Source organism: Cavia porcellus, unplaced genomic scaffold, assembly GCF_034190915.1.
Source record: "Cavia porcellus strain 051 isolate PalLab524CR breed Dunkin Hartley unplaced genomic scaffold, mCavPor4.1 scaffold_17, whole genome shotgun sequence".
Lineage (NCBI taxonomy): Eukaryota > Metazoa > Chordata > Mammalia > Rodentia > Caviidae > Cavia > Cavia porcellus.
Genome location: NW_026947500.1, coordinates 30,642,312 through 30,656,292, shown reverse-complemented (window position 1 = coordinate 30,656,292; position 13,981 = coordinate 30,642,312). Strand labels below are relative to the sequence as shown.

At 54.4% G+C, this 13,981-nt stretch overlaps 1 long non-coding RNA gene across 1 annotated transcript in view; it reads left to right on the top strand.

Annotated features, from left to right (window-relative positions):
• Positions 1–13,511: 13,511 nt before the first annotated feature.
• Positions 13,512–13,981, top strand: part of LOC134471194 (uncharacterized) — a 36,636-nt gene continuing 36,166 nt past the window's right edge. The window contains exon 1 of the long non-coding RNA XR_010040503.1: positions 13,512–13,570. This is a non-coding gene — a long non-coding RNA (uncharacterized LOC134471194). The remainder of the gene's footprint in view (positions 13,571–13,981) is intronic.

Genomic DNA, 13,981 nt, shown 5'->3' with positions numbered 1-13,981 from the left:
ACTGGGCCAGGAAGGGTGCTTGATGAGGTAGGGTAGAAACCCGTGCTGGGATTCACTTCACATCAGGGGCTCGGGACATGTTTGTTGAATGAATGTTTTAGAGAGAAAATGGACAAACTGGTGCTTTCTTGCTCTAGCAAGAAAAAGGAGGTTGCTTAGTTTACAGATTGTTCCTGGCCCTTCTGGAATCATCTGGAAGTTAATCCTTTGGAAAACAAATATTTCAGACATCTCAACAACACAGCCCTCCAAGTGGGAGCTCCAGCAGATGGGCCAGAGGCTTGGAAACTCTCCCCCACGCCCAGATGCTTGAGCCCCCCAAACCTCCTTAGCAGCGTCCATAGGGGACGCAGACTGCAGCCAGGAAAGTGTCAGAGCTGCCGGCCACCTGCCTGGGCCCCCGCTCCTGGCCCTGTCCATTCTCCTTGGCAGCTCCTGCATGGACAGGACATTCCTGAAGGCTGAGCTGCACACTGGGGGTTGGAGTTGGAACAGCCCAAGGAAGGCCCACCGGCACCCCAGGGTCATGAAGCTCCTCTCCCCCTCCCTATTCTTCCCTCACAGTCCCCAAGCCTGCTTGGACTTACAAGAGGTGGGCACTGTCCCAGTCCCACTCCTGTAGCTATGCCAAGAGGTCCCTCCATCCTTACCAACTGAGGGTCTTCTCTGCCTCTGTGAGGGCCGCTCGGGGCTGCGGGCTGCCCTGGAGCCCTGGTTGTGCTCACGACCTCTTGCCATTGGCACCCCCCTCTTTCTCTCCCTCCTTGGGCCTAGGTTTGAGCTGCCTTGGTCCCTGACCTTCCCGGTGCATCAGGCTCTTTTCCACTTAAACCAGCTCCCTAAGGACAGACTGTCTCCTTTGGACCTTTCTGTTTCCTATATCTCAAAGGTGGTTCCCAACAGCTATGGACCAAGGGCTTTACCAGCTTTAATGGGCCCAGCTTGCTATCTGGAGAATACTTGAAGACTCAAGTGGCAAAAAAGGGGCCAAAGATGTGGAAGGGAAGGAGGGTACTCCGAGGTGGCCAGTGAGGTTGGATCTTTGCGGGCATGTTCTCCAGCACCTCTGTAGGTGGAACCTGGCCCATGAATTGGGACTAGAAGTGACCTGCTACTTCTGGTTGTGCCTGTGAGTCTCCTGAGGGAGCCTTGCTCTTCTCCCTGTCCTTGGTGGGGAAGGATGGGATTTCAAGGACCTCAGATCAAGAGACACAAGAAGATGAAAGAGCCTGGGTTGGAGAAGCACTCTTCTTTACACTAACCCTCTCCCAGTGGTGAACAGACAGGAACAGGGTTGCACTGGCTGGCAGCTGGGCAGAGGGCTGTTGTGCAAATGGGGAGGAGGATGCTGAGACTAACCACAGAGACTCCTCTCAGGCCCACTGGCAAGGCTGGCGAGGAGGACCCGTGGGGAGGTGACTGTCCTAGTGATGCTTCGGTCTGTGATGGAGTGCGATCCTGGGAGGCCCCATCTCCACTGTGGGCCTTGGACTTGACCCCAGCCAGGACCTGCTGTTCCACTAGCTGGGGCATCCATGAGAAAAGGACAAAGAGAGGGAATGAGGGGAGTCTTGGAGGAGGGGTTTGTGGTGTGCAGAGCCGACGTGTCTGTCTTGAGGAACATCCAGGCCTGTCCTCTGTCTCACCCCTCACACTACATATTTCCAGAAAGAAATCATTTCCAATTCCAAAGGGCTCCATGGAGGCGGATTTTTCCATCTGGGCTCCACTGATGAGCTCTTTTGGAGGAAACTTCTGTGTTAACTCACTTCCCTCATCCACGCCTCATGTGGGGACCGTGAAAGGAGGCAGAGATCTTGGTGGCTGGGAATTGCCTGGGTATGTGCTCAGACCTTGCAGGCAGCTTGCAGTTCCTGGCCTTTCCCAAGCAGGTCTCCACCTGGCCAGTGGTATGACTGAATTGGAGGTCTGCATCCTCTGGAGGCCAGTGGGATCCGGGTAGATGGGCTGTTCTCTGCACGTGCAGCCCAGCTCAGCGGCCCCCCACCCCCTCTCCTGGGTCTTTTCTCACATCCGGCCCAGGAAAGGCCTTTCCCACACTGTAGCTTCCAACTTTTCAGCCCAGACTCCATCTGCCTCCTTCCCCTGGCTAAAGAGATGATAGCCTGCCTTCCCACAGTGTCCCTGACTCCCCTAGTTCCCAGATCTGAGCCTTTCCCTAAGGACCTTGGAGAGGAAGGAGTTTTTGCCCATGACCTGCCATTCCCACAGCTGGCACACTTGAGCCCTCCACTTTTTCCCTGTGGCCGAGATCTCACGCTCTTCTCTTTCTGGCACTCCTAAGCTCCTGATTATCTGTAAATGTCCTTGTTTTATTCCTGTGTCCCTGCTGTAACCCTCTCTCTCATGGTGACACTTCTTGGAAGGGTGACCATTATGGGAGAGGGAGGACTTGTGCTCCCCCTCTTAAAAAATAAACCCTCATAAGCCACTTGACTGGTGAAAGAAGAGATCAGAACATAGACACATAGGGATGACCATAAGAGGACACAGGAGGAGAAATCATCTGTGGGGCAAGGAGAGAAGCATCAGGAGGTATCAAGCCCATTACACCTGGATCTTTCTAGCCTCCTGCTTTGAGATGACAGAATGTGTATTCCTTGGTCTCTCTTAGCTCTCCATGACCTGAGGCTTCATGGCCCACAGGCCTGACCTTTGAGTTCTTGGCACTGTCTGCCTTTGCCCCTTCTGGACACAGCTGGATGAAGTCCTCAGAGGTTCAGGCCCTTGGGTATGCAGATTAAGACTTTAAGGCTCAAGCAGAGAGGCTGTGACTTCTCCAAACCTTCTGGACGGCTGAGTTCTTCCATGGGGGAAAGGTCTAGGCCAGGAAGAGACTTCCTGCTTTTCCAGGCCTCAGCCTCTGCTGGTTAGCAGCAAGGGGGTTCAGAACAGGGACTCACGGAGTACGGGCAACTCTCCCCTGGGCCACCCTAAAAGCAGTTGCTGGGCCACATCAGCCCAGGGCTGGGATCAGCTCTGACCTTGGGGATCTGCATCCTGCCAGCTGGGGCCAGCTTCTTGTGGCTGTTGGAGTCTTTTCCCTCTGGCCTCAGTTTCCATATAGGCACACAAGGGTGCAGACCTAGCCAGCGACAGAGGAACTTGGGGTTTGGAAACACCACAGAGACATACACAAGTGTGCCTGCTGGCTTGAGTGGGTTACAGTGAGGCTCCTAGGGGCTCTGTTGCTGGGGTCCACTGGCTACAAGAAACCTAGGGTATCCGGGCAAGGAATGCTCTGTGCTCTGGGCTCAAATCCTCTCCAACCACCTCATCTCTTCACACAAGAACTAGCTGGGTAAGCCTGGGGGACATGCTGTGATAGGTATGTCACCCTGTCCCTTTGGAGGGTGGCCTGAGTGCTGGGTAGTGTCCCATAGTATGAGGGCCTCTGGAAACAACTGGTTCTGTAGGAGGTCCCTTTTCTTCCCCTGTTTCTTCTATCAGGCCTCAATGGTTCTTGTTTTACCAAAGGAAGGATCCCAGGCCATGAGACCCCTTGACCAATCAATCCAGTCAATGCCTGAGCTATCTGAGGACCCCAAGAGGGTATCCTTCTGCACCTTTGGAGACCATATGCTGGACTCTGCCTGGCTGGAAGATCCCAGGCTATTGGATCTGATCCATTTCTGGCCCGCACGTGTCTCCTGGAACAGAGTGGCCCCTTCCTTTGAGGAGAGCCAGGTTCTCAAGGGTGACCCTGGCCTCTCAGTTCTGCTTCTGTGACACCCCCCTCCCCCATTTCTCTTTCCTACAGGACTTCCTCTGGGTTTATTGTTTTAAGTTGGTGGTGGGCCAACAGCCAGCTTAAATTTCACCCCTTGCAGTTGCCTGTTGCCACCACCCCTTCCTTTTCCTCCTCCATGTCTTTTCTTCCCTGGGCCCAGAGCTAGGCAGTGGGGCTAAATCTGGGGACAGAGAGTTTGGTGGCAGGCGAAAGGACCTTTAAAAATTAGAAGAGAAAATAATAAATCTCGCTCTCCCTTTCTTTCCCCTCCACAACTGCCCGCTCCTTCCCCTTCTGTCATAAAACAAGGAATTTATTTTTTCACATTGTACTTGGAGTTACAAACATCCACTCCTGTCTTCCTGCTGAGCTGGGCTGGCCAGCTGAGTTCTTGGGTTTATTTTGGGGGTGGGCAGTGGGGAGCAGGGGGCTGGAGGGGGCAGGAGTGTTTGTTTTCTATTGCTTTTGCAAAAAAAAAGGAGGGGGCAAGGGCCTTGGGGAGGCCATGCTGGGGCCCTCCTCCTCCCCACTCCCCACTCCCTGGAAGGCATGGAGGAAAGTTCAGACTCTCCCTCTCTGCTTCCTTTTCCCTTCTAGGACTGAGGTTAAATAGGGGGCAACAGGGGCCTGTGACCCTTGGCCTCTGACATCTTTGAACTCAGAGTCTTTGATGTCTTAGCATGCCCATACTCTTCCCCAAAGCTGGGAGTGGGACTCAGCTCGGTGGGTGTTTGACCCTCTGGAAAACTGCCCTCTTGGGGACCTGCAGTCAAGCCAGAGGTGCTGGCTTGACTCCTCACTGGCTGGGAGCTCAGGCCACCTATTCCTCTTGTTTATGTCTGCCCATGCAGCCACCCTCCATATCTACCTCCTCTCTGCACCTTCCAGAAGGCTGAGCCCTTCCATGGGGAGATTCAGGCCAGGAGAGGACCCTGTCTTTTTCTAGCTCAGCATTAGTCTTATCTGTTCCTGGAGACCCTTAAGGGTCAGTGCTGCTGCCAGCCCTGCTGGGCATACAGGGTCATGCACGCTTGTGTGGCTCCACTGTCCTTCTCTGCCTTCCTGAAGCTCTGGCTGGATCTGGAGTCCCTCTGTGGGCATAGAACTGGCCTGTGTGATGAGCCACGTGGTCACCCTTTGCCGCTGCATGAGTCTGGGCCCTGCACCTCACATGGACACAGACCCTCCTGCCTCTTTGGTGGGCCTGGTGGCTGGGTAGTTGAGTGGATCCTCAGGGGTTAACCAGTTTAGGAGTAGGCTAGAAGAAAACAATTCCTTGAGAAATACAGGGTGGAGCCAACACCACTCCTAATATTACTCTCATTCTTATCTCTCTTTTTTTTTCCTGGCCTCCCCAGCCTGGCTGTCTCCTCTCCCACTCAAGCCATGGTATTTAAGGGTCCCCCCGGTCACCTCCAATCCATCTGAACACATGTGCTGGCCTTGGTAGGCCAGATCACAGGGGGTTCCAGACTGGCCTGGATAGGCCTGGGTCTGAGCTCCCCAGGCTGCCTTGAGCAGAGAAACAGTGCTGGGCCATGATCCGGGGCAGCCATGGGGCCTTGTGGGTGGGCAGAAACTGAGGGAGGGGCCTGGCAGGCCTGCAGACATCAGCATGGCCTCTTTCCCATCCTTACTCACAAGTCCAACCAGGTTTCTGAGGGCATTATCATTAGTATCTTATTACAGCGTGCGGAATTGGCACAGAGCTCGTGAGTGATTTATTTAGCGTGTGGCCTTATTGATTAGGGCCAACTTTCCACAGTGGCGGGCCAGGCAGCACCTCGGCCTCCAGGAATCTCTGGCGCAGGGGTGTGGCTGCCTGCTGAGCATCTCTGAGGCTCTGTCGCTCCCATCCCTGCCAAAAGCTCCTCTTGTGAGGAGGGGGATGCTCCAGTTTAAGGGGAAGCCCCCACCCTAGGAAACCAAAGAGAGCCGGAGCGTCTACTAAGCCTTCCCAGTGAGCCATGTGCCTGCTGGTGTCAGGAGGCTGGTAATGGGACAGCCGGGCTGGGCTCTGTCATAAGTGGATGCACCCCACTACCACACCAGTACTTCCTGCAGGATAGCAGGCTGGGGGCCTGTGGAGACCCTAAGGGCAGCCTGGAGAGCTGGTTGGGCTCTGGGCTTGGTTTCTGTGGCTGAGGGTGCTTGGCTCAGCCTGCAGCCCCCCAGTGACTGTAGGCCAACTCTTCTCCTGAGCCCATCCAGTGATCACCCTCTTGCCCATGTCATCCTCAAATGGTACTGGGGCAGGGAGTCTGGGTGCCCCTGCCTGTCATTCAGCCTCCAGAGCCAGACAATCTGAGGCTTCTAAATTGCAACACAGGTCCTGAGAGTGGTCACTCTCTGTCCATATTCCCATAGGTGATTGGGGATACAGTCAGATTGGAAGAGCCTTGTAGGCGTGAGTTTCCTGAGGGCCACAGGGCTCCCTCTCTTTGGCCACTGGAAAAATAGGCATTTGATTGGGATAAAGCTATTTTCTGGGGTCTCCTTGGTTATAAACCCCAGAACATGGCTGGTTTGGCCTGTCACCAAGTCCCTGATGGCTATCGTAGGAACATGAAGGCCTCAGCTGGCTACCAGGGTGCAACCCCCCTGCTTCCTCAGAAGGTCCTCTTGGTGCTGAGGCTAGGCTAGGACCACTCCAGGAATCCTGAACTGCCACAGACTCCTGACTGCATTCCTGTCCCCCTTACCTGACAGGCCCAGGGCTTGGCCAGGGACAGATTCGTTCATTGTAGGACAAGGAGGGGCCACAGGAAACTGGCCTCCCATCTTGGATATTGAGGCCACTGTGGAAACTGAGTTAGGGGTAGAGTTGGAGAGGGGTGGGTCTGAGGGTATTACTGGGGGCATGGAGGGCCCCACTTTGGCAACTGGCCTGGGCTTCTCAGTAAGTATGGGGCAGAAGGAGATAAATTGCAGCGACATGGGACAGACATCCAAGAGATGGTAGGCTCAGGCAGCACGGACTTCCCACAGGTTTGGAAGGATTTCAAAAGTGGGGGCCCCTCAGGGGAGCAAGTAAACTCATGGGCCTGGATCTCAGCACCTCTTTGCTGCTTCTCCATTCTATCCAGGCACTAGTCACAGGGGCCTAAGGAGTCCTGCCTTGCTATGAGGTTTGTGTCACCCCTAGTTCCCAGGATTGGGTCTGATCAGAGTGATCTTAAAAAGCAATTGTATCGCCAAGCACCTTTCTCTCCATCAGGGTAGCAGCTGGGCTCTGACCCCAACTTGCTGCCATTTCTCTTCCTATCCTGTTTTATGACTAATAAATGGGATTGTAAACCCCATGCATGTACAAAGTGCATCCTGTAAATAGTTCCTGGCAGTAACGACATTTATGGCAATGCCCCTTAGCCAAGCATGCTCCAGAAGAGGGGGACCCTGTCCAGATATTCACGGCATCTGGTCCACCCAGGGATGGAGGAGTGGAGTCAGCGTACCCCAGCATGAGCACAACCTTCCCCAGGAGAGCTTGGGAAGGAGATAATAGGAGTCTTCTCTTTATCTCCACCTTGCTCCAGCCTCCATGTCCCAGGTCTTCTCTTCATGGAGAGACACCCTTCCAGCACATGGCTCTGGGTTCAGAATGCCAGGGGCCTCCATTGTCAATCTCTGGACAATAAATGTGTGTATGTATGTGGGGGGATGGCGCTGGGGTTCTTCCTCACCTTCCCCTAAATGGTGTGCCCTTAAGCCTGGGGACTCAGTCTTCCCATCTGACTATTAGGCCTCTAACTTGCAAGGGCCAAGGGAAGCCTATTGTTTTACACCTTACCCCTTTCTCACTCTGTCCTGAAGGTGCATGCAGAGATGGCTCTGTGCCACTGCTACAAACTGCCAAGCCATGACAGGGGGCTGTCAGGCCTGGGGCTGCATGGGAGGTGGGAGGCCCCAGCCAGGTAGTGGGCCATGGCCATCTCCTCCCCAAAGTCCCACAGGAAGGCTTTGGGGATTAACTCTTGTTTTCCCTTCTCCCAACATGCTCTGTCTCGCAGCGGTGGCCTGGGAAGACACCTGTCACCTTTTAAGGTTAATTTCCTATTAAGATTCTTCTGTTCACAGAATGCTCAGTGGAATGTGCTGTTGACTAATTCCATCTTGCGAAGCCAACAGGCGCCAGCTGTGCTCAGTGAGAGTGACAGGTAGAAGTGACCTGCCTGGGGCTGCACACCCATGCAGACTTTCATGTTGTGTTTGTATCCTGGTGCATTGAGAAAGGAGCAGGAGGCCTCCAGTGTGTCCAATCTCCTGTTCTTGTTTGAACAGAATGGAATCTTTTCCTCTTGATAAAATTCTTGGGAAGTATCGGTAATTTCTGTCTTTCAGAAACAGCACTTTCACAGAAGAGCTGTGATCCAGTGCTGTTCTGTAGACACAGCCATCTGCTGCTTTGTATGTGTCCTCACAGCACGATTTAATGGGGGTGCCAAACAACAGGCTTTCAGGGAGGAAAATGCCCACTTGTCATGTTTGCCAATTATTGTGGTGTAAAGATTGCTATCAAGTCTGATTTGTCAAGCTGCCATAGCCTCATCAGACAGATGCATAGAGCAGGGAGTGAATGAGGTATTGGGACACTGTTGCAGCACATGGAGAGTTCCTCGGGGACTGCATGTCTCTCCTGCTTCCCCACAGGTAAAGGTCTAAAGGGGCAATATCAGCCCTGGCTCTCTTGCTTACTTCTCGCCTGATCCCTGAGCCTCATCTACTTATCACCAGGCTGCCTATATTGGAGCCCTTCAGATGCCATCTCTTTGTCAGGCCCCCATTGAAGAACAAGGAACATACAAGGTGTCATGGTAAGGAGAGTTGCTAAGAGTTTGAGGCCAGCCTGCATAGTGAGTTCAAGGACAGCTTGAACTATATAGGTAGACCCTGTCAAGGAAGAGACTCCCTGGGAATTCACACTTCCAATTCACTCCTAGTTCTTCTGTAGGGTAGAGCCCCAGACCATAGACACCTTCTTTGCTCTGAAGAGCAGGACCAGGACCTTAGACATTAGCTATGTCATAGTTGACCAGGTGGTTGCAGGGGCTTTGACCCAAGATATCTCACAGCAGTCACTAGTTGGCTTCTGCATCCTGCAGAGATGCAGAGAGCTGCAGGTGGAGTGGGAATACTAAGAGGCTGCGGTCTGGCCACCTACCTCACCCCACCCCAACAGTATCTGCTCTCTTAGCCTGGAGAAGAGTAGCTCTGACTTCCGCCTGCCTTGGCCTCATCCGGCTTCAAGGAGGTGGGCATCCACAGGGTCCAGTGTGGTGGCAGCTTGCCTTCTGCCTCCCACTTAGCACCCAGCATGGTGCCACAAGTCACTTTGTGCATCCAGGACAGAGGCCTGGAGACACCCTTCTAGGGACTTGGCTCTGGGTGGGGTTCTGGGAGGAGGGGAAGGCAACGCCTATGCTGGCAGCTGTCCCAACTTGGTTTGGGCTGCTTCCTGTCCTTCCTGCTGCTGTCCCTACACCCGGCTTTCATCACCTTACAGCTGGGCTGTTACAGCAGCCCCTGCCTCCAGCTGCCCTGACTCTGGGCTCTGCACATAGTAGGTACTCTCTGCACACAGCAGCATTCTTAGTGCCCAGTTCTTGAAATGAGAGAGGTCAGCGGTTTAGGACCCCACACTGAAGGCCCTCACAGTTCTCCAGGGTCATTGCTAAAGGCAACTAGTTCCCAGTAGGAACTACAAGCTGGTTCTCAAGTACAGATGCCTTTCTTCACTCAATGTGCATGTTGAAAGAGAACTCAAGGGGAAGGGCCAGGCAGGAACTCAGGAGCAAGAGTCCTGTGTTTTTCCTGCTGAATCTGGTCACCCTACCAGATCACACTTGATCCATCCCCACAGGGCATCCAGCATCCAGACCAGCCATGTAGTGGGTGGTCCATGCAGTGGTGGGAGTCCTAGAGACAAATGGAGCTTTGGCCAAGCCCATCAGGGCTGATGGGTCTGCCCGATCTGGTTCCTGGGCCAGTACTGCCCCCTCAATTCCAAGAAGCCATCCATGGCAGGGCTGTAGCATGGGTGTGGATTGCCTCCTACCGCCCCATTTCCACATGCCTTCTCTCCTTGCAGTAGCCACTGAAACCAGGAATATCCTGGGCTTCACACATGCTGCATCCATAGTGCTGTGTGGAAAGGATGTTCCGGCTCAGGGACCAGACCCTTCAGAATAACATAAGTCTTAGAGTTGTGCATGTCATTGCTCCTGCCTGGGTTGGGCCAGTAGGTAGAGGGACGCAACAGGGTGTGTCAGCTCCACATGAGAGCTGGTATCTTGTCTTGCTTTAGCTCCCCCACTGATTCTGCAGGCCAGGGAGGTTGTGTGGCTTCTGCTCTGCCCTCCAGATGGGAGCATGAAGTGAGGGACTTTCCCCTTCTGTGCCAGGACCTTTGTCTGAGTAGCTCTCAGGGGTGTGTGCAGACATAAAGTGAGAGGGACTCAGGAGACAGTCAACACTGGACACTGATTCCCATCTACTGCTCAAGGGCAACTGTCTAGGGAGAGCCATAGGCCTACTTCCCTGAAGAGGGGTGGGACACTGGGTGCAAGATCTGGGTTCTGCACACTGTTGGGGGCTCACTGGGGCCAGGGCCAAGGGGACCTAGGCTTGGCTGCCTGGCTGCGGAACCCATCAGTCCCACTCCATGCAGAGAATGCTTTGTCCTGAGAAGTAGGTAGGCATCCTGGCTGCTCTGGGGACCTGTGGGTTGCCAGGGGAGACTCAGGATGGCAATAGGGAGGCTGTCTGATTAGAAAGCTTTGACCTCCAAATGGACGAGTGCTGAGCCTGCAGATAGGCCCTGAGCAGGGCAGACCACACTGGGCTCCTAGGCAGCTCCTTTATCCAGCACTTTAGACTTCCTCATTGTGCCTATCTGGCCTCTTGGGCTCCTAATCTTGTCTTTCATCTTCCACACTACCCTCTGGCTCTAGCAAACTCCAGGGCGTAAATGACCGTAACCCATTGGGGGAGCCCTGAGAGACCCAAACCTCTTGACTCTATACCTTTTTCAGTCCAGTACCTTGACTCATGGCTTCTCAGACCACTTTCCTATCCCCAGGTGGATACCAAACAGGGAAGACATTACATGACAAGGCCCTCTCCGACAGGGTGGCCAGGCTGGGAAGATGGCCTGAGACCCCTGCATTAGGCCCTGGTACCCAACCAACAGGTCCTCCTGTTAGGCATAAACAGTAATCACCACTGCTGTCAACCTTTCCTTATTAGGCCAACCAGCCAGGGGCCAGACCCAGGTTTGCTTGGCATATGTAAGGGTCATCCTGCATGCTCAGTCCCTGCCAAGTGCCCATGGTGGTGTGCTGCCTTGAGGGACAGTAGGGAGGCATCAGTGGGAAGAGAATAGGATGGGGGCTGAACTTCGATCTGGGGAACAGGCTCTGGCTGGGAAGGGCAGCCAGTGAGGGACCATTCCTGGATAGAGGTGGGTGCTTGCATCCCAGGGGAAACTCTTCTGGGCAGGGCTTGAGGAGAGAGAACACGCTGATTTTGGGAGGCAGCCTTGCTGGGGAAGTGCTCTTCCCTTGACCCACATGTGGAAAACTGAGGTTCCAGCAGGGAGGCCACCTTGCCATGGTGTACTTTTGTTTTTGCTTTTCCTAGACTCTGAGCAGGGCTCTGAGCAGGTGTGCAGGTGAGCAGGTGTATATCTCACCCCTGCTGCAATCAGTGCCACAGTCCAGGACCCTCCAGCGACTGGCCTGTGGAAGTGGGGCCAGAACACAGAGGTGCTCGCTCAGAAGCCCGCTCCTAGGATGAGCAGTGCCAAGTGTTCCAGGAAACGTCTTTCAGAAGAAGCCAAGTCGCGCAGAGCCGACTCCTTGGCCCCTAGCTGGATGGACCAAGGAAAGCAAACATGGGAAGCGGGAAGCAGTTGAAAATGAGAAACTTTAGCAAGTGAGAGTGCTTGCTAGAGGCCAAGAGCCTCCAAGAGAGAAACATCACGCGTAGAACATGGCCGCGGCCTGCCAGGCCACCCGCTGGCGGTGCGTTCTTTCCATCTGCTGCAGCTGCTCCTCGCTACCCCACTCCCTGGGCTCTGTCCTCCAGCCCACCCTCTTCATTTTCCACCAGGCAAGGCCCACCAACCCCCAGCAGAAGGGATCATGGCAGGAAGGGCCTGGAAGGGGCTCAGCCTACACAAGGATTATTCCGGGGTATCCCTCCCAGCCTCTCCAGAGAGGGCTCCGTCAGCCCTCCACTGCCTGGGTATCCCCAAGGGCCTCCTCAGGGCATGGCTATTTACAGCCTCAGAGCTCACTGCTGTCCCTGGAGGCAGGAAGTTTGGGCACTAGAGACAGCTGGGTAGCTAGGTGTTGGAGTCCCCAGGAAGGGCATGAGCTGAGAGCTGACAGTAAAGTGACAGAGCAGCTGGATGGCTCATGTTTCCTTGCTCTCTCGGCTCTCCCTCTCTCTCCTGGTGGCCCCCTCCACCAACATTTGCAGACTTCACCCTCCCTGGACACCTGTGTGCAGGCCTGTGACAAGAAGGGTCCTCCATGGGTTCACCACATGGGCTGTGATCTTAGTGGGTTCCTCCAGGAACTTAGCTCCTCCCTGGGGACCCACCAACTGCTAGGCTATGGAGATCACCACATTCTCCATGGCTTGGGCCAGGAGGGGTTGGCGGGTGGAAAACAGGGGCCCTGATCGTCACTACTTTCCATACTGGACTCCTTCTGTACCCAATTCTGCCTCATGAAGGGGATGTCCCAATGGTCCCTTCCCACCCAGCTGTCCCCACTGGTCTTGACAGTGGCAAATGACACCTCCAGCTGTTGTGCCCTTGGCCTTGGCCCACTGCAGGTACCACTGCCAACCTTTATGCCACTCTTGGGCCTCTGCTGCAGAGCAAATGGGTATAGTCAGGAGGCAGTTGGCCTTGTTTGGGCCTTTCCACTGCAGGGCCACCTGTGCCCTCAGGGAGGCCAATCAGAGTAGCCATTTGCACAGGCACGTGGGCTATGGGACAGGGCTATTTCCAGCTCTGGTATGGGTTTTTCTATCCTCTTCCCAATGAGGAAGAGAATGTAGACACCCTGCCTAATAGGCGCCTGCTAGGCGCCCAAGACCCCAAAAAGGGCTGGAGGAGGGGAGCGGAAAAGTCAGTTCAGGCCTGTCCAGCACTCTTTCTGCTCACGAGTTCACAAGGTCAGCTCTTGGGCAGTTTCGAGCCCCCCACCCCCACCCTTTTTGGCCTTATCAAGGCCTTAAACCTTGTTCTGGGAGCTGGCCTCTCCTCTAGTCCACATAAGCTGAAGGTAGGCAGAAGTGCTGGGCTTCATTCTTTCCTATTTTTCCAAACTTCTTGACCCAGGCTGGAGGTTTCTTATGAGCTCTTAGGGTACTCAAACCCTTCCGGTGGCCACTCCTTGCCCTGGTGCCTCCATCATATAGCTACCTGGCCTTAGAGTTGAGTTCACCAGGTCTTGTAGGATAAATGAAATCTCTCCTCACTTGTGTGCTGATGGGCTTCCACGGCCACTGGCACAGGATAAGATGGAGCTAGGAAGTGTTTTAGGGATGGTGGGGTGAGTAGTCTCCATCACCTGTGATGACAGGCTGTGTGCACGTAACTCTCCTCAGCCTCCCGGAAAGCAAAGGCAATAACCTGTCCTGCACCGAGTCTCCCTGTTCTTGTCATTTCTCTTTTACCCTGGAAGGCCAGAGGAGCCAGCACTGCCCATGGGCTCTTCTCGAGCGGGCTCTGACCAATGATTCTTACAGGTCTCAGGCCACGCCACATATTCATGAGGGCAGCAATGGAAGGAAGGTCAAAGAAAGGTAGGTGGCGCATGCACTCATTAGCATCCTTAAATATCTGGACTTACTACAGAGCTCATGCCTGCCACCACAGTTACTGGCCAAGTACAGGGATAGCGCAGGCCACACACCTGGTCAAAGAGGGTGTTTGCATAGCTAGTGGGTGAGTGAGGTCCTAGGGATGCTAGTACTCTCAGGCCCCAGTCTTGAGGAGGTCCTGGAGGGAACACAGCCTAGCCTTTGAGGGGAGGATTACTGAGTTCCTAGTAGGTCCCAGCAGCCTTTGTCTAGGAAAGGGAGTGGGGTTATAGCTCCATGGTTGCAGCAGCCAACTTGCTCCAAGTGGGCTGGAATCTGTAAGACTGGTCAGGCAGCAGAGTCCTGTTAGAAAAGGGGCGAGTCCAGCATTCTACTTGGAGGCCACAAGCACAA